This window comes from Abramis brama, assembly GCF_963993115.1.
Source record: "Abramis brama genome assembly, chromosome: 11".
NCBI classification, from domain to species: domain Eukaryota; kingdom Metazoa; phylum Chordata; class Actinopteri; order Cypriniformes; family Leuciscidae; genus Abramis; species Abramis brama.
Genome location: NC_139973.1, coordinates 5,670,873 through 5,692,356, shown reverse-complemented (window position 1 = coordinate 5,692,356; position 21,484 = coordinate 5,670,873). Strand labels below are relative to the sequence as shown.

The 21,484-nt window shown below is 37.3% G+C and overlaps 1 long non-coding RNA gene across 2 annotated transcripts in view; it reads right to left on the bottom strand.

Moving 5' to 3' along the window:
- LOC311091870 overlaps positions 1 to 20,950 on the bottom strand; it is a 53,941-nt gene extending 32,991 nt beyond the window's left edge. For both annotated transcript variants that reach the window (XR_014608176.1, XR_014608177.1), the window contains exons 1-3: positions 20,854 to 20,950; positions 16,380 to 16,422; positions 9,010 to 9,312 (exon numbers count right to left, since the gene is read on the bottom strand). This is a non-coding gene — a long non-coding RNA (uncharacterized lncRNA). The remainder of the gene's footprint in view (positions 1 to 9,009; positions 9,313 to 16,379; positions 16,423 to 20,853) is intronic.
- Between the last annotated feature and the right edge of the window lie 534 nt (positions 20,951 to 21,484).

The following is a 21,484-nucleotide window of genomic DNA, read 5'->3' as shown; positions in this document are numbered from 1 at the left end:
GTGAACTAACCCTTTAACTGACAAATGAAGACTGGTATTACTTTCATCCTGTTCGCATTCAAAAGAAATGAATTCAGTTACTTAAGCAGTTAAATCATCGTTCATGGCACCTCTGCAGAAAATGACACTCATTCAATTCAGTAATAGCACTTTAAACTGTGATGTTGACTCAGAGAAACCACAAATGCTGCATTCATCCCACCAACCCCTCCCACTCCAACACAACCCACTACACGCACTTCACCTGAGACTGTGCATCAGTTAAAGCACTTATACACAAAGCTTTAGTCACTTCACCTGGGTCTGTACTGTACATGATGCTTGCCTGATTATGGCTACTCTAATAGAAAGAAATATTTCTCTGTTGAGTACAGCTCTGTTTTAAATCCCAGAGAGATTCACAAGATATAGAAACACATAAACTGAAATAATTAATCAATAAACTAAAACCATTTAGAAATATTTTGGGGGAAAAACTAATAAAAATGTCAAAAGCACATAAAATGACTAAACCATAAACAAACAGAGGTGGACGAAGTACACAACTTCCTTACTTGAGTAAAAGTATAGATACTACTGGTCAAATATTACTCCATTACAAGTAAAAGTTGTAAAGACCTATTTTTACTTAAGTAAAAGTACAGAAGTACTCGTTTTTAAGTATCAAAAGTAAAAAGTAAATGTCAATGCATTGTTTTATTATTGTTGCATTGTTGTATGTAATACTTAAAGTACCGTATGCCTCTGAATCTACGCCTGCCTACCCTCATACCAATATCACATTTATTTCTAGAACACAGTTCCAGTAGTGGGATTGAATGTAAGATTGAATAAAAGCACTCAATAACGTCCACAATGGTTTTGGACACCCAAATGGCTGTTCCCTCAAATAGTGCCCTATTTAAAGTTTTTTGGCTTTTAGTATGAATATGTTAGCCTTACTGTTATCTATGAGCTAGTGTGCTCCAAAAAAGTGACAAAAGTCGCATTTAGAAGACCAAACCCAACGTTGAAAATGAAAATCAGGTTTATGTCAGAATCCAATGTCAGATTGACGTTGATCTCCAACATTGGACAGACGTTGTATTATGGTTGAAAATGAAAATCGGGTCGACGTCAGAAACCAACATCAGTCGGGTTCTGACGTCAACCCGTCTTTTATTTTCAATCAATATCCAACGTCAATCTGCCGTTGGGTTCTGATGTCAATCAGATGCAGGGTTCTGACGTCAACCCGACTTTCATTTCCAACCAAAATGCAACCCCCGCAACCAAAATCATCCACTGACTGATGTTACTTTCTACTCAAGGACCTTGACAGGATTGTAGTGGAGTAAAAAGTACGATATTTGCCTTTCAAATGTAGTGAAGTTAAAGTAAAAAGTTTCCAGAAAAAATAATACTCAAGTAAAGTACAGATACTCAAAAAGTGTACTTAAGTACAGTACTCAAGTAAATGTACTTTGTTACTAAACAAATTTAAATTTTAAAAATAAAAGCTAATTCAAAATAATGGTATGTAAATAATATTAAAACAACACTGAAACTTGAGAGAGATTAAAAAAAGGAGAAAGAGAAGATTGTTTTATTAACTATGGTAGCTTAAACATTACAACCACTCCTTGAGAAATGCAAATATTCGCCCACCTTTACTGCAGGGCTCTCTCTCTTTCTCTATCATCACCTTCTCCCATTTGGAAATTTATCATCACCTATTCACACCCTCATGTCTTTCCTATGGGAAATTCTTGCTCTACTAAGGATACCAGTTAATCCAATTGAATGTAATTCAACTAAATGATCTGCACTTTGCTATTATCCAACGTGGAACTGGGAGAGGCGGCGGTTTATTTGTTTACTAAGGCCTAAGGGGTTAGTTATTTCACAAATTACATGAAATAACAGTAAGAGTATCCAAAGAACACACACAATGTGTGTGTGGAGCAGTACATGAATAGGTTTGGCATCTACAGGATTCTGCTGGTAAAACAAGCCCGTACAGCTCAGCACTGAATCACACATTCCTAATGGAGCTTGATCTGTGAGAATAAACTTTAACTCACTTTCCGTGCACCAAACCTCATTCCCATTCTCTCTGCATCATCCTCTAGAGTTATGCATTCACATCAAACAGCACCATGGTAATATTATGGTACATGTCCAAAAATATGATATCATCATGTAAAAAGATGTCAGTCCTTCAGAGGGACTTGTGTCCTTTCCTCTCCCAGCTGTTAGTCTCCGTTTGACCCAGTGAACCATTTACTGCATACATTTGCCTTTCTACTGTTTATTTAAGCTGTTTATATGGTTAAGACGACTGCCCTATACATACTGTCTGATGATTCAGCCGGCCTCCATCCATGCTGAATAACTGTTACACCCTCACAATACTCAAACATTACAGAGAGCAAGATCTCCCAACAGAACTAGTGTTTTACACACTCTTAGAAAAAAGCTTCCATGGGGTTCTTGACTGAATTTTAAAGAACCCTTTATGCCATTTTATATCAGGAGAAATGTCCTAAGTGACTGCATGTTCAATGTGTCATTTCAGTTTATGAGCCGTTTAATTCATAAAATTGAACGAATTAAAAGTGAATTAAAATCAAATTAATTAATTAAAACTAAATGCATTAAATTATCTCATGATGAAAACCCCTAAAAGGTTCTATATGTGCCTGACAGAACCCTTTAAAGTTCTATATAGAACCTTTTCTTCTAAGATTACACTAGATTTGCAGGTCTATTCTGAGGGCCAGAGGACAGCAGGGTTAAACAATGCTAAATTCAAACAATAAATTGCAACCAACTTTATAATTGTGCAAAAATAACATAAAACAAACACATTACAAAAATAAATACACTACCATTAAAAAGTTTGGGGTCAGAAAGATTTCTTTAAAATTAATACTTTTTTTCAGCAAGGATGCATGCATTGGATCAAAAGTGTCATAAAAAAGACTAAATATTTCAAATAAATGCTGTTCTTTCAAACTTTCAATTAATCAAAATATCTTGAAATAAATGTAAAAAAATAAATAAAAATTTACGGTTTCCACAAAAACTATTCAACATTGATAAAAATAGTCAATGTTTCTTGAGCAGCAAATCAGCATATTAGAATGATTCCTGAAGGATCATGTGACACTGAAGACTGGAGTAATGATGCTGAAAATTCAGCTTTATTGCACAGGAATACATTTTAAAAATATATTCAAATAGAAGATAGTTATTTTGAATTGTAATAATGTTTTAAAATAAATGCAGCCTTGGTGACCATAAAAAACTTCTTTAAAAAAATCTTAAAAATCTTCAAACTTTTGAACAGTAGTAAAAGCCTTTTAAAAGGAAAAAGATAACGCTAACTGCATTGCTGTTGATGTTCAAGGCTTTGCATCCACTAAACAGGTTGTGCAACATCTCATCATCCTCCAAATCTATGAACAAAACTACATGTTAGAATGGTAAATAGCACTTCTGCTGTGGTTCATGCACTTACACAATTGTCAATTTTTCTATTACTACCGATTAGGCAATTGCAAATTATTGAACGGACCTATGCAGTGTATGGCAATGTGTCATATTTAAAGTCATCACTTATGCATGATAAACATTATTAATTTGAAATTTAGCATGTTTTATAATGTCATTGCTTTGCACACTGATTGTACAGACTTCCCCACTTAAGCGAATGTGAGCTGCACTTCCATAGAAAACCAAGACAGCCGTCGAGTGAACTGACTCAACACAACATTCACTGAGAGTTGTTAAACTCGAGTTTAGTGGCATCAAGATTTGTTTACTTTAGTTAAACAATGAAAGCTGTCAATCATAGACAGATATGTATGTAAATTCATGTGCAGGATATTCAAAGCACTTACTTAGCACTGTTAAAAGAAATTACTGTTTACATATTCATTAAACCACAGTAGTGAGCTGTTATTGTCTGCTTTCTGCATGCCTGACTCTTCACAAAATTAAACATCTGTCATCATCTACACACACCCACATTGCCCCAAACCTGTTTGATTTGTTCATTTCTTGGGTAAATGAAATGAACAAAATGTTCTGCAGAATGTCCAAGCGGCTGAAATGGATATGTATTGAAGATATTCACACACACACACACACACACACACACACACACACACACACACACACACACACACACATACATATAATTATATATATAATTATTATATGTACATATATATTATTATTATAATTGTGTTTGGCATGGAAATTAATTTGACAATGTTGATATTTTTGGACTTGGCGGAATAGATCTGCTACGCTTCTGCTGCAGAGCAAGTACAGGACTTGATACTTCCAATACACACACAATACACTGCTGTGAGCAAATAAGACAAGCTGCTGCTATACAATATAGTGTACATGAACTAACCATAGTAGATTTATACAGGTGGAGCTGGGGAAGGTGGAGGGATCCTGAAAGCACACTGCAAATTGCTACATCAAATGCTGACCAAGTATTTGAAAGTTGAGCAGCGAGCTCATTGGCTGTTGATACAGCAGTATGGCAAGCCGTTTTATCTTAAATTGTACCCAGCGTTACTCGTCGTAATTGCATTTTTACTAGCAAGAATTCAATTAGAGAGCTCTACAATTCCATTCTTACTAGTAGCAATTACAATTAGAGAGCTCTACAAATGAATTTTTACTAGTCATATGTCTCCATTGACTTCCATTCATTTTTAATTACGGAGCTCTACAATTGAATTGTTACTAGTAAGAATTCCAATTAGAGAGCTCTGTAATTCAATTATTATTAGTAACAATTCCAATTAGAGAGCTCTACAATTCAATTATTACTAGTAGCAATTACAATTAGAGAGCTCTAATGAATTTTTACTAGTCATATGTCTCCATTGACTTCCATTCATTTTTAATTACGGAGCTCTACAATTGAATTGTTATTAGTAACAATTCCAATTAGAGAGCTCTACAATTCAATTATTACTAGTAACAATTACAATTAGAGAGCTCTCTAATAGAATTTTTACTAGTAAAAAAATGAATTAAAGGTATGTATAATTGCAGAGCTCTGTAAGTGAATTAAAGAGCTCTGCAATTGCATTCTTACTAGTAACAACTGAATTATGGCGCTTTTCCATTACCAGTACCAGCTCAACTCGACTCGACTCGACTCGGCTCGCTTTTCGCTCCGTTTTCCATTGCAGATAGTACCTCCACAATAGTACCTGGTCGTCATAGCGACGCGCAGGAAACTGCCGTGACTTAATCTTCTACGCGAGATGCGCGAGACACACCCGCTACCCACACACACAGGACAATGGAGGAAATCGAGTGTATGCTGTTTTTGTTTTTGCTGTTTTTTATTCAGGATACTCCGTCTGGCGCGTGCAATGATGACGCAGTGAATAGTGACGATTCTCTCTGACCAATCAGCAGTCTGTCGTGTTTTCACGTCACATTTTAGTATCGCCTCAGCTCGCTTAGAACCTCACCGGAGGTGGTACGAAAAAAAGTACCTGGAAGCAGGTACAGGTACAACTTTTACACAGTGGAAAACCAAACAGAGCCGAGTCGAGCCGAGCTGGTACTAGTGGAAAAGCGCCATTAGAGAGCTCTCCAATTGGAATTGTTACTAGTAAGAATTGAATTAAAGAGCTCTGCAATTGCATTCTTACTAGTAACAATTCAATTGTAGAGCTCCGTAATTAAAAATGAATGGAAGTCAATGGAGACATATGACTAGTAAAATTTCATTTGTAGAGCTCTCTAATTGGAATTGTTACTAGTAAGAATTGAATTAGAGAGCTTTGTAATTGTAATTTTTACTAGTAATAATTGAATTGGAGAGCTCTCTAATTGTAATTGCTACCAGTAAGAAATGAATTGTAGAGCTCTCTAATTGGAATTGTTACTAGTAAGAATTGAATTGTAGAGCTCTCTAATTGAATTCTTACTAGTAAAAATGCAATTACGACGAGTACAATTTAAGCTAAAACGGCTTGCCATACAGCAGGAACCAATCAGCTGTGCGATTTGATTGCAAGAAGATTGAGTTTGATCAGCCTGTGCTATCTAAAGTTTCATGACAGAACTTTGCATAAATTAAAATGTCTAAAATATAAAATTAAGAGTTAATTTAAAATGATAAATAATAATAACACTAAAATAACACTGCTTGATATTATATTATACTAAAGATACAAAAATGCTTGCTTTTTAATCAATCAGTGTACGCAAAGTATGCCTAGATGTTTACTAAAGTAATCATAATGCTAATACTTCATCATAGAGAATGTAGTGCAAACTTTTGACTTGAGCCAGCAAGTAAACACACCTAAAACATTTTCACATTATCACTATTTCTTTTAGAATGTTTAAAAATGTACTATTATGACAAATTGAGGATCATGCCACATTTTACAGCCATTTATGAACTTTATGATTAACCAGACAAGTAATGATTGACATAACACCCCCATACACTGTGAGAGAGGGAAGGTGTTAGTCATGTCTAATAGAGCTCTGGACTTTGAAGAAGCCGGCAGCCAATCAGCTACACAGGCCAGTCAGATACGTAATCTGGCCTATCTCACAACACGACTCAAAATAGCTCCAGCATGATGGGAAAATATGTCCTCATACACACATGCATATGTGAATGATTGAGCGACAGAGAGACTCCATGTTTAGCGAACAACTCTAGTGTGAGCCAACAGCATGTAATATAAACCAAATGACCCGCTTCTGCCACCATCTATCTGATCTGCAGAGTTAAAGGAGTCTGTAGTTAAAGGAACACTAGACGACATTCATTAGACCCCATTTAGATCTGATGTTTTAAATCTACTGGTTGCTCTTTTTCATAAAATTACAACAAATGGCACAAAAATGCACCATACAGGGGTACATATGATTCATGTATTATTCTGAGCAATATAACAGAGTGAAATTTAAGCCACTGAAAATCTGACCAAACTCTCCTTGGCATATTCACGAGATCTCATGAAAGAAATTCCAATGCTTCATTTGTGAAAAAAACTTTTAAACCTATCCAATAAATTGGTTTGGTCTAGTTAATCTTGTCTAAAAATGCTCTGAAAGTTTCTTTCACAAACCAGTTCAATTGACTGACTCATTTAACAGCTCACTGGAGGGGACGATTATCAGTGAAAACCAGTGAACTACTTTTATGACACTTTACACATTTTTCAACGACAGTCCCTGTTCTTGTTATGTAAATGATGACAGAATGATTTTTTGGGTAACCTGAGTAAGTCATATTCATAGTCACGCAAACTCAGCAAATGACTCTGATGTAGGTCAGTCATCACACTGGCTATGATAAAAGTGTCAGTGTTGTTTACCAGCTCTCTGACTTGATAACAGATCATGAAGGACTAGAATGAGACTGAGTGATGTCATTGGCCAGCGTTTGATATCAGCTGAATTAACCAACAACAGGTCAACAGATGCACTTTCTCACATGATGGCATACGGTAGTTGTGTAATGGTAACTACCTAGAGTGTGTGTATTACAGCGGTAGCTTTAGTACATTACCCTTAATTTTTTAGCAAGCTGTTATCACATACATGAACAAACACTGTCTGGTATTTTCTCAGTTTTTATCATGGCATTCTTCTGATAAAGGTTCATTTTCAATTGATGAAGTAACATGTCCCTTGCAGTGTCTCTCTGACATTGGTGTGGCCATTGATCATGTTATTGGTACATGACATTCACCAAATACGGTACAAAAGTCAGGACAGAATGACCATTAAACAATGACCTACTTTGATTTTATGTTTTAGTATGGCATGGAAATAGGGTCAATAAACTTGTTTTGGGTTATAAGGCTACAGACTGTTTTTGAAAGAAATCAATATTTTTTGATTCAGCAAAGAAGTGACAACAAGGACTTTTACACTGTTACAAAGGAAATCAATGTCAAATAAATGCTGTTCTATTACATTTTCAGCTTTGCCATCACAGGAATAACTTGCATGTACTGAAAAAAGAAAACAGTTCTTATAAATTGTAATAATATTTCACAATATTACTGTTTTTACTCTATTTTTGATTAATTAATGCAGCCTTGGTGAGCTGCATTCATTTCTTCATTAATTTCAGACTTTTCCAAAATATTCAAAATCTTATTTTTTTTTCATACATATAGTGCTGATGTAAATTATATGGTTCAAATATTTGGTAGTGCATTATGAGTAAATATTGAGTAAGATAATTATTTAAATTTAGCAACAATTATCTTAATCTTATCACTTATCTTACTCAATATTTAATCATAATGCACTACAAATATTTGAAAATGCACATTTATTCATTCACATGGATGTTGGTAGATGTTGGAACTAAATGATCTGATGCTAATCATGTAAAATGGACTGATATCGGCCAATTAATCAGCATGCACGTTTATACGAGTCTCTATAATTATAAAAGAAACCAAAATGTAACATTCTTTGCTTTGAACTTGGTAAAAGAACAAATAAACCTCATTTTCCATTGAGCTCTGACAGGAAGAGCGGTGTTGGGGTTTAGCATTAGAAAGCTGCAAGCAAAGAAAATGCATCAGCAAAAAGCTTTTCTGGCGATCTGAAATACTTTAAAGGGATAGTTCACAAAAAAATGAAAATTCTGTCATCATAGACTCACCCTCAAGTTGTTTCAAACCTGTATGAATTTATTTTTTCTGCTGAAACACAAAAGAAGATATTTTGAAAAATGTCTGTAACCAAACAGTTGATGTGTCCATTTACCTCCATAGTATTTCTTTTTCCTACTATGGAAGTAAATGGACACATCAACAAATCTCAAGTTCTTTTTGAGATTGAAATTAAACCAAAGCTCACGATTTGACGGAAACCACTCTCTGTGTATGCTTTGGTGACATGCAGAGTAGGGTGTACAAAACCTTTCAACCGCCCATGAAGTTTTAACTGCCTTTGCTTTAAATTCCAGTGTGAGAGCGTGCATGTGTGTGGCATACGTACATGTTTGTGTGGGACGGCTGTGTGGCCTGCGAGCGACAGCTTTTCCATTCTTTCACCCAAGTCAGGGAGGAGTGTGTGTCAGTGTGATTACAGACTACGCAGTATCCTTCCTCCCCCTCGGTGAGCTTCACATACTGTGGTCTCAGAGGGCGTCCGAGGATCTTCACTAACTGTGTTCCATCATGACCCTTTAAGCCCAGACTTAGATGAGTGTGCAGACACACATGTGCATTATGCGAACTCACACACAGTGCACAACAGGCACTTTGAGTTCCCCGGAGAATGTACGTGCCGCTCTGATACCTGTAAAGCAGAAACACATACAGTCTTCCATTAAAACACATACACTCTTCCTCGTAATTCCAGATGAGTCTGCACTTTTTGAAACTCATATTTTCCACATATTTTTAAAGGGAAAGTGTGTCCGCAGCACCAAACATAATTATAAAAATAACCGTATTCGTGTTTTCCGAAGAAAACATTAGATGTGTTTGCTCGTGCACAGCTTGCCATCAACTATGCCATGTTGCTAATAAGTGTGTTCTGTGATGCGGTTGCCAAGATGTTCTTGTTGGTTGCTAGGGCATTGCTAAGCTGTTCCAGGTGGGTTCTCACCAAATCATAATATTCTGGTCTCTAGAAATAGCTTGACTCCCTTTTCAGTTAAGGCATTTTTAACCCCTTTTTATCATCTTCCAGACAAAAATGGAAAACTTTATTTTTTTTTAAACAAATAAACAACTTTAAAAAAAAAGAAGCTTAGTATTAGTTATTTTAACAAACTTTGGTGCATAACCATTTACCCTGCAACATGCACATGCAAGCACCACTCACATCTTCTTAAAAATTTGACAATTATATATATATATACAGTGAGGAAAATAAGTATTTGAACACCCTGCTATTTTGCAAGTTCTCCCACTTAGAAATCATGGAGGGGTCTGAAATTGTCATCGTAGGTGCATGTCCACTGTGAGAGACATAATCTAAAAAAAAAAAATCCAGAAATCACAATGTATGATTTTTTAACTATTTATTTGTATGATACAGCTGCAAATAAGTATTTGAACACCTGAGAAAATCAATGTTAATATTTGGTACAGTAGCCTTTGTTTGCAATTACAGAGGTCAAACGTTTCCTGTAGTTTTTCACCAGGTTTGCACACACTGCAGGAGGGATTTTGGCCCACTCCTCCACACAGATCTTCTCTAGATCAGTCAGGTTTCTGGGCTGTCGCTGAGAAACACGGAGTTTGAGCTCCCTCCAAAGATTCTCTATTGGGTTTAGGTCTGGAGACTGGCTAGGCCACGCCAGAACCTTGATATGCTTCTTACAGAGCCACTCCTTGGTTATCCTGGCTGTGTGCTTCGGGTCATTGTCATGTTGGAAGACCCAGCCTCGACCCATCTTCAATGCTCTAACTGAGGTTGTTCCCCAAAATCTCGCAATACATGGCCCCGGTCATCCTCTCCTTAATACAGTGCAGTCACCCTGTCCCATGTGCAGAAAAACACCCCCAAAGCATGATGCTACCACCCCCATGCTTCACAGTAGGGATGGTGTTCTTGGGATGGTACTCATCATTCTTCTTCCTCCAAACACGTTTAGTGGAATTATGACCAAAAAGTTATATTTTGGTCTCATCTGACCACATGACTTTCTCCCATGACTCCTCTGGATCATCCAAATGGTCATTGGCAAACTTAAGACGGGCCTTGACATGTGCTGGTTTAAGCAGGGGAACCTTCCGTGCCATGCATGATTTCAAACCATGACGTCTTAGTGTATTACCAACAGTAACCTTGGAAACGGTGGTCCCAGCTCTTTTCAGGTCATTGACCAGCTCCTCCCGTGTAGTTCTGGGCTGATTTCTCACCTTTCTTAGGATCATTGAGACCCCACGAGGTGAGATCTTGCATGGAGCCCCAGTCCGAGGGAGATTGACAGTCATGTTTAGCTTCTTCCATTTTCTAATGATTGCTCCAACAGTGGAACTTTTTTCACCAAGCTGCTTGGCAATTTCCCCGTAGCCCTTTCCAGCCTTGTGGAGGTGTACAATTTTGTCTCTAGTGTCTTTGGACAGCTCTTTGGTCTTGGCCATGTTAGTAGTTGGATTCTTACTGATTGTATGGGGTGGACAGGTGTCTTTATGCAGCTAACGACCTCAAACAGGTGCATCTAATTTAGGATAATAAATGGAGTGGAGGTGGACATTTTAAAGGCAGACTAACAGGTCTTTGAGGGTCAGAATTCTAGCTGATAGACAGGTGTTCAAATACTTATTTGCAGCTGTATCATACAAATAAATAGTTAAAAAATCATATATTGTGATTTCTGGATTATTATTTTTTTAGATTATGTCTCTCACAGTGGACATGCACCTACGATGACACTTTCAGACCCCTCCATGATTTCCAAGTGGGAGAACTTGCAAAATAGCAGGGTGTTCAAATACTTATTTTCCTCACTGTATATATATATATATGTGAAGAGTTCAGACGCAAAAACCTCTAAGTGCCATCTGAAATTTTCTTCTTTTCTTCTTTTCTTCAGAATGATTTTTTTTTTATCAAGCTTGTTTATTTAAGTTCAGTAATTTCACTTAAATTACAATTAATAGGTAATTTTCATTGCCATTTAAGTGAAATTACTGAACTTAAATATACAAGCTTCATAAAAATGATCATTGTAGAAGAAAATTTCAGATGGCACTTAGAGGTTTTTGCATCTGAACTCTTCATTAATATATATATATATATATATATATATTAGGAACACCTAATTATTAGGATTATTAGGAACACCTGTTCAATTTCTCATTAATGCAATTATCTAATCAACCAATCACATGGCAGTTGCTTCAATGCATTTAGGGGTGTGGTCCTGGTCAAGACAATCTCCTGAACTCCAAACTGAATGTCAGAATGGGAAAGAAAGGTGATTTAAGCCATTTTGAGCGTGGCATGGTTGTTGGTGCCAGACGGGCTGGTCTGAGTATTTCACAATCTGCTCAGTTACTGGGATTTTCCGACTGATTCAAGCTGATAGAAGAGCAACTTTGACTGAAATAACCACTCATTACAACCGAGGTATGCAGCAAAGCATTTGTGAAGCCACAACACGCACAACCTTGAGGCGGATGGGCTACAACAGCAGAAGACCCCACCGGGTACCACTCATCTCCACTACAAATATGAAAAAGAGGCTACAATTTGCACGAGCTCACCAAAATTGGACAGTTGAAGACTGGAAAAATGTTGCCTGGTCTGATGAGTCTGATTTCTGTTGAGACATTCAGATGGTAGAGTCAGAATTTGGCGTAAACAGAATGAGAACATGGATCCATCATGCCTTGTTACCACTGTGCAGGCTGCTGGTGGTGGTGTAATGGTGTGGGGGATGTTTTCTTGGCACACTTTAGGCCCCTTAGTGCCAATTGGGCATCGTTTAAATGCCACGGCCTACCTGAGCATTGTTTCTGACCATGTCCATCCCTTTATGACCACCATGTACCCATCCTCTGATGGCTACTTCCAGCAGGATAATGCACCATGTCACAAAGCTCGAATCATTTCAAATTGGTTTCTTGAACATGACAATGAGTTCACTGTACTAAAATGGCCCCCACAGTCACCAGATCTCAACCCAATAGAGCATCTTTGTGATGTGGTGGAACGGGAGCTTCGTGCCCTGGATGTGCATCCCACAAATCTCCATCAACTGCAAGATGCTATCCTATCAATATGGGCCAACATTTCTAAAGAATGCTTTCAGCACCTTGTTGAATCAATTCTGAAGGCGAAAGGGGGTCAAACACAGTATTAGTAAGGTGTTCCTAATAATCCTTTAGGTGTATATATATATGTGTGCATTGCACATTCTCTCTAAATCTCTGTCCACCCAGATGTTCTCTTTAGTTGTCATCAAGCCAACCACCATTTGCAGCAAAGCCCTTATATGGATTTCTCTGTAGGCTACGCTAATGACAACTGTTAGAAAGATCAGATGTCTAAGACACGTTGCATTACACTGTGTGAGAGAGAGAGAGAGAGAGAGAGAGGAAGTGGATGACAGAAAAGATAAAAATGGGTTAGTTAAAGGCACAGGTTTCCTTTCTCTCTCTTTTTTTTTTTTTTAAAGAGTAGTGACGTTACTTATGGGAAAGAGGAGGGTCTTCGAAGGCAAATGTTAAAAGTCACACCTGGGAGTTCACACGTGCAGCACACAGCGAGAGCGTGGTGGGAGTATTGATGGAACTGTCAGTCATAAATGGGTGGGATCAAGTGGAGGATCTTGGGAAGGGGGTGTTAAGGCATTTTTCGACTTGCATTCGTAATGTGAGAAGGGGGAGGTGGGTTTTTCTGGGTAAACGTAGAGACTACTCGAGTTCTTCCGTGGAAATGTGACACGTTGGCTGTTGACAGAGCCAACGGTACTGCAGTGTGCTTCTGTTTGCTAAAGCTGTTTGACTTTGGAGGTACTGCCAAAGCTGCAACCCCATTCATGCTGTCTCACGACTGGATTTACTACACAGTGAGCGAGAGGCCCATGCTGCCCGTTTCAAATCCTCATCCGTAGTCTAAACACATCTTTCTGGAATTCTGCAACACACATAGTTCTGAACTCAGTTTAGCTTTAGACTGTAGCACACTTTACGAAAACGTTTCTTTTTATGCACAATAAAAAGACAATCTCGCAAAAGACCTCTATCTATACTAACTGTCTGACCGGACGTGCGGTAAACCACTGCTGATGAAACACTTAACTGTCCAACTTAGTTTTCAAACGGAAAGGAAGAAAAAGAACAGCCAGCACAATACAGCCGGCATGCTTCCTCATTCTAACCCTGTGCTTCTCACTCTCTCAACTTCCTTCTAAAGGAGTCTTTCTGTGAGGAATGCGTTTGGAAGACTGCCAGTGTTTTTGCATAGTGCGGGAACAGGCCCTCCCTTTGACAGAACTGTATGCCATTGTAGTATTCTCTTCCAGCTGCCGCACCGTGCCACGATTGGCTGACGTTTCGCGCGCTTCCCCTTCTCTCACAGCAGAGTAGGAGAGAACAAAAGGTCAACGAGTCCACAGTGCTGAGGACTCACGTGATACTCCATCTTACTCTCTTGCTGGCTCACTAACACAAGTTCCAGAAGCATCCACCAATGAGCCTACTTTTTTCTCTCTGTCACACAAAAACATACAGGTTTGATATGCTACTGTTCATGGACAAGGACAGACAGACAGACAGACAGATATGGATGGATTTGATGGATGGAGAAAAAGAACAACAGAATGAAAGACAGAATCACAGACAGACAGACAGATAGATAGAGCAACAGAATGAAAGACAATGACAGACAGACATTCAGACAGACAGACAGAACGATGGATGAAGCAACAGAACAACAGAATGAAAGAAATACAGACAGACAGAAAGAGCAACAGACAGACAGATAGATAGATAGAGCAATAGAATGAAAGAGAAAGACAGACATAAAGATAGATAGATAGATAGATAGATAGATAGATAGATAGATAGATAGAGCAACAGAATGAAAAACAGAAGACATCTGACAGACAGATTCAGACAGACAGATGGATGGATGGATGGATGGATGGATGGATGGATGGGTGGATGGATGGATGGATGGATGGGTGGATGGATGGATGGATGAATGGGTGGACAGGCTAGAGCTGAACTGCAGATAAATAGTAAAGAGCCAAAGCTAGAGTTTCTACCTGTGTGGGAAACCTGTTTTCAGGATCACAAAATAACACACTCCTGACTAACATTACAGGGGCCTCTAGTGGTTAAACGGCACCATGACGACGAACAGCTATTATTTTACAGTACATTCACTGACTGCCAGTGCCAGTGTCTATTAAAGGACCTTTATATTTCAGGCTTCATTGTGAAGATGTTGTTTGAAGTCTGAGAGGGAACATGCAACTCAATGAGCACTGAGAGGTGGTGAGGGCTCCTGGGGATCTGCCAAACTTCATTACCTCAGCATGACACACACACACACACACACACACACACACACACACACACACACACACACACACACACACACAGTCCATGTGGCACTGACTAACAGCATCGGAGTGTGTGGCACTGTAATTGAACACACAGAACGGCCTTATTCACGTGGCACAGGCTCCGTCTCCATGGTTACCAGGACACTAGATACAAGGCAAGCTGCGTTTTGGCGGGAAAACTCCCTCAGAAAAACAAAGCTTTTGTGTACTTTAATATTCTTTGTACTGAAAAGAGGCGAAGAGAATATCTTATTTCATCTCTGAGAAGGAAGCAAACAAGACAAGACTTTCACAAATTGTTTGTAATATGCAAAAAGTTTCTTATAAAGTTCATTGTTACAAAAAAAAATACTTTGGTGATACCATGGTATAGTGATTGTATCAGATGGTAATGCCATGGTGCTTTGATACCATGCACTTACAAAAGAGTACCAAAAAGTACCATGGTAATAATTTTGGACATTTACCATAATAGTACTACGGTGTTATGGTATTCGTGAACATACCATGGAGGACAATATATAAACCATGACACATGAATTTCATTACCATGGTATATTTTTTAAAGTACTATAGTACTGCCATCTGATACTATCACTGTATCAAGGTGTGGTATGTTTTTGTAAGTGGTACTATGTCTAAAAACGTACGTAATACTGCTTTGAAATGGCATTAAAATCATATACCATGATGTGGTACTCCATGGCACTTCCCAGAAAACATATTTTGTAAGTGTGGTAAGCTAAATATTTTGTGATGCATGTAATTGTGTAACTAAGAAATTTAATAAAAAATAATTTATGGTCACAGTGTGTTACAACGAGAAACACATGAAATGAATCGGGCGTTATCGCAAATTGAGAAATTGTTAAAGCAATTTTAGGAAGGGTGTAATAAAACACACTCCACTGACAAACTGTCAAACTGCCTTTTTAAAACTGGGATAAAGTCCAAGAGCTGTTAGTCACATGACACTGCTTACCACAATGTCTAGGGGACATTTAACCGATTCATACTTCAAACATAACTGTGGATACTTATTAACTAATTTATTGTATGTGTAATAACACAGATAGACACAGCACAGTTTGTGATGAATAAGTTAGCAAACAGAAACTGTGTGCAAGGCTCAAAGAATTGGTAAATCTAACCGTTAGGGCCGTAAAAGCATTTCCTCCCTTTATGTGTCGATTGCAACAGATGCTTCGGGGTAAGGTGGGGGGTAAACTCTCATTCATGTAGACATAATTTTCAGTTTATGACCAGGCGCTCATTACAAAGACTTACAGAGATAGTCTATCAAAGAATGAAACTTCTGTCATCATTTACTCACTGTTATCTCGTGACTAGTCCCAAACCCTCTGACCTTCTTTCTTCTGTGGAAAACAAAAGGAAAAAATATGAAATGCAATTATAATTTCCATGCAATTATAAGCAATGGGGGCTTAAACTTTCAAGCTTTGAAAAACAATGAAAAAGCACTATAAAACGTGAGAAACACACTGAAATGTATGTCTGGTTCTGTGGACTGGATCAATCAATTCACTGAAAACTCCCAAAAGAACACAAGAAAGACATCGCTACTCTTGTGAAGGGTGGATGTCAGATAAACATGTTTCTCATACAAAGATATCACATGACTTCAGAAGATGCACAAGTTATATGGATCGCTTTTTTGGCACTTTTGCATTGTTTTTGAAGCTTTAAAGGATTGCAGAAATACACAAACTAGCATTATTCTACACACTGCACACTGTAATAAGTGAACATTATAATACACTTTATTCTACACACAAGTTTCTCCATGTCATAACATGTTTTTAGCAGGAACTTTTTAATGGAGTGGCCAGAAGGGCATAGTAAAAATCCTACGGTGGCACTAAAACATACTCTGGAAAAAAGTGGTAGTCTGCAATTATAATTTCAAGGATCTATTTCACTTGATCTAAACCACAAAAATACTTTCTTTGATGTAATTTGTCAGGTTGATATACTCAGATAAAATTACATTTTGATTACACTGTTTTACAGTCCTGTTTGCATATACATACTATATACTTATTGTAGTAAGTAACCCTGAATAAAACGGTGAAATATGTTGTTTACAAGATTACTTGTCCTCATGGGCTTGGTGGATGGACTTGACCAACCAGCCCCTTTGGAGGCGCCACTGATAATGTATTTCCCTAGCAACAACCAAGTGTGAGAGAAGTCACCCACAAATTAGATTCGGACGCCTCATGATGCCCTCACACTCACACGTACAAACACACAAACATGGAAGTGTTCACAGAAACAAGGATGGAAAGTAGCACTACAGTGACTCAAGTGACGTCAAACACTCGACAAGTCAAGTATTCATGACATTCTTACATACAGTACCATTCAAACACTTGGGACCAGTTAGACTTCTTATGTTAAACGGATAGTTCACCCAAAAATGAAAATTCTGACGTTAATTATTCACCATCATGTCGTTCCAAACCCGTAAGACTTTCGGAGCACAAGTGAGGATCTTTTTGGTGAAATCTGAGAGCTTTCTGTCCCTCTATTGACAGATACGCAACTGACACTTCAAAAAGTTCATAAAGAGATCGTAAAACTAATCAAAATTTTCTGAAGAGACTCATATATGATGAACAGATTTACTTTAGGCTTTTATTTACATATAAACATTGATCAGAAAACAAACAGAAGCTCAACCGAATCTGATTGACACGCAAGAATAAACCTCATTGGTTCTAGCGGAAAATCAAACATGATGCGTAACAGGAGAATGAACCTCATTGGTTCTTGCTGAAGCTCAAACACGCTGCGTAACACGAGAATGAACCTCATTGGTTCTTGCTGAAGCTCAAACACGAATAAAAGCTTAGATTCAATCTGTTATCATATAAAGCGATTGAGTCTCTTCAGAAAATTTGGACTAAACCGCTCAATTCTTAGTTTTACGATCGCTTCATGAACTTTTTGAAGTGTCAGAGTGGTAGTTGCACAAGTAGTTTGTGTTCCGGAGATGAACGAAAGTCTTACAGGTTTGGAACGACATGAAGAATTTTCACTTTTGGGTGAACTATCCCTTTAAGAAATTAATACATTTATTCAGAAAGAACACATTAGATTGATCAATAGTGACAGTAAAGGCATTTATAATGTTACAAAAGATGAACAAACTGACTTTTGAACTTTCTATTCATCAAAGAATCCTGAAAAAATTGAAAGTTTCCACAGAAATATTAAGCAGTACAGTTGTTTTCATTACTTTTGAAAGGGATTATTATTTGCTATATGCAGTTACCTGCGGAAGTCAAAACTATCAGAATTGAATTTTCTAAAATTCTTAACATGCAAAAAAAGAGAGAGAAGTGTGCCGTTATTTCTCTAAGAACAGTTGTTTTGTCTCCTCATCAGTTATGAGAAAGTGTTTTGTACAGCAGCATTTTTAAAGCCAATGATGAGACGGACGCCGGCGTGATGCAGCGATCAGGAGGAGATGAGGGCAGAATCACGCAGTGCGTCAGAGATCTCGGCCATGACCAATCACAGAAGCTGGCACAACTACAGAAGACACGACCAGACACAAGTTTATTCAGACCGCATAATGAGAAGGAGGGAGGAGAAAGAGAAAGCACCCAGTGAGCGCTCAACTTCAGCTCTGGCACAACTTAAAGGGATCGTTAAGCCAAAATTGAAATTTCTGGCATCATTTACTCAAGCTCATGTCATTCCAAACCCGTACGAGTTTCTATCTTCAGTGGAACACAAAAGGAAATGTTTTGAAGAATGTTCCAGCAGCTGTTTTACATATATTGAAAGTGAATGGTTACTAAAATAAGCAGCACCATAAAAAGTATCATAAGAGCAGTGTTATTTTAGTTTTATACTATGGTATTTGTTTTGAATATTTTGAATTAGCTTTTATCTTTTGCTCTCAGTTTTCATTTATTTCCCCATGTGCTTTTGTCACTTGTTTTTTTAAATATGTATTTTTTAGCTTTAATATGTTTTTATTTCAGTTTTAGTAACTGGCAACACTTTATTTTAGTGTCCTTAATACACGTCACATGTATAGTTACTATAGTAATAACTATAAATTATGCATAATTACATGCAACTAACTCTAAAACAAACCTTAATCCTACTCTAACCCTAGAGTAAGTATATGTAGTTCATTATTATTACTCAATACTTAAGTGCATAACTACACTGGAACACGGACATCATAAAATAAAGTCTAACCTAGTAATTTTATTACTTCAACTTCAACTTAATTGAGTAAGTTGCCAAAGCAATGACAAGTAATTTTAAGATTAAGTTTTTCATTTACTTTATATTTGATTTATTTATGAATTTTTAATCATTGTAGTTTTAGTTAACAATAACTGCACTGAATAGATAAGGTACATAATTATACGTTTTTGGTGAATAAAGACTTATTGAGTCTATTCGACACACTAAACTATAAAGAATTAATTTTTCTTGCTATATATTGAATGGAAAAGAGCAGCATAAACATTCCTTAAAACATCTTTTGTTTTCCACTGAAGAAAGTAAATCACAATAGGTTTGTAATGACATGAGGATGAGTAAATGAAAAAAATTGCATTTGGTGAACAAATCCTTGAATCAGGCTGTGGAGTCAATGCTAATGAATGTTATTGCTTAAATTTACAAAAGACATCAAAGGTCTGTGTGAATGTGTCATAGGTTGATCCTCTCATGGACAGACCTTAACACACACAAGACCTGCCGGTCACAGATGCATGGATCTATTTGAGCGTTAGGGAGGGAAATCCCAAGGGAAGTAATGCAGGTGTTTTTGGTTTAGTGTAAAACACAAAACATACATGATAAGGAAGAGGATAACTGGTAAAGTTCAAGTTCATGGCTGTTTGGAGTGAGTGTGTGTGTGTTTTGTGGTTTAGGAAGCTGTTGGTGGTGGACAACGTTCTGGAAGTGAGTCAGTGTACAAGCCTCAGTAATGGGATGAAATCTCACTGACTCACTCTCTCTTTTAAACACACACACACACTCTAAATGTCAGAAGCTGAAGCAATCAACTCGTCCCAAATGGAGAAAGAAAGCAGGATTACATAAAGGATCAACAGATGGAGTTAGAACAACATAAACAAAAACAGATTAAATTGACTGTGGTTACTTTTATCTTTCGTCAGGTATGTGACTCATTTAACTACAGCCAGTGACCCTTCTGTTGCAATACAATGCAATCTATCAATAAGAAGCTGTCACCATGATATTACAGTGGCACCAAAACATATTTGGACACTCAAGTCACTCTTCAACTGTCTGAATGTCAAAACTTCAGTTAACAAAATATATAAAACAAAATGGCATCCGTAACAAAACACATTGGACCTTTTCTCACTACAAACTAACTGGTGTCAAGGTGATTTTTAGTGATATAAAGTTTTAGCTTATATTAATTATTAACATGTTACACTTATGTATAAAAGTATATGTACATTATACTTGCATATACAGTACATCTACGAATATTAAAAGCCAAAATTATATTTGTGAAATGTTTAGCTTGAAAAGTGTCTCTCTTTGTATTTAATGCTATGCCTTTCAGATATGTTTAAATCGCGGTTTAAGTGTCCAAATACATTCAGAGGCCATTGTAATAATATTAAGTAAAACACTGGCTAGTGTTCATCAGTGATTATCCACAGACCTCCTCCTCTTTTCACAGTAACTCAACATTTCCCTCACATCCTAACAGCTGACAGAAAATTCGGAAGAAATTCACATGACCACCACTATGACTGGATTCATTCCTTACTTACATTGCCCTGCGACCTTTACTTTGTTTCCCGGGAGAATAGATTTCACTCACTCCTCCTATTTTGGGAAAAAGAGGACGATGTTCCTGGAAGTGATGACGGATGTAAGATTGGGCCGCGGGTCGCAGCGCCACCGTGTGTTCTTCGCTGGAACTGCAGGAGGTGAGTCAGCACTGCAATCACTCAGCAATACCGAGAGGCATTTAGGTCAGATGAGATCACCGAATTACCGTGACCGGTAAAGTTACAAGGCCTCTCTAAAACGCTTAGTCACCGTGATACAGGACCGTCTTACGCATATAAGTGAGTCTATTTGTGTGAGTGACTGATACAAAAACATTTACCTCAGATTTACTTCAGGGACCTGGACTTTACATTGAACAGATTTTCTTTTATCGACACAAGTAAACAAAATTAAATAAATTAAGAGTTTATATATATACAGTGCAATGCATAAGTGAATACACCCATGCTAAAGTTGACTAAAAAGAGGAATAAAAAATCATATTTTGGAAATTGAACTTAATGCCTTAATTTAAAAAATTAGGAAAAATCCAACCTTTAAGGACACCAATTTTCTTTGTGAATGAATAATGTATCGTAAATAAATAAATGTTCTTCCTTAAAATACATG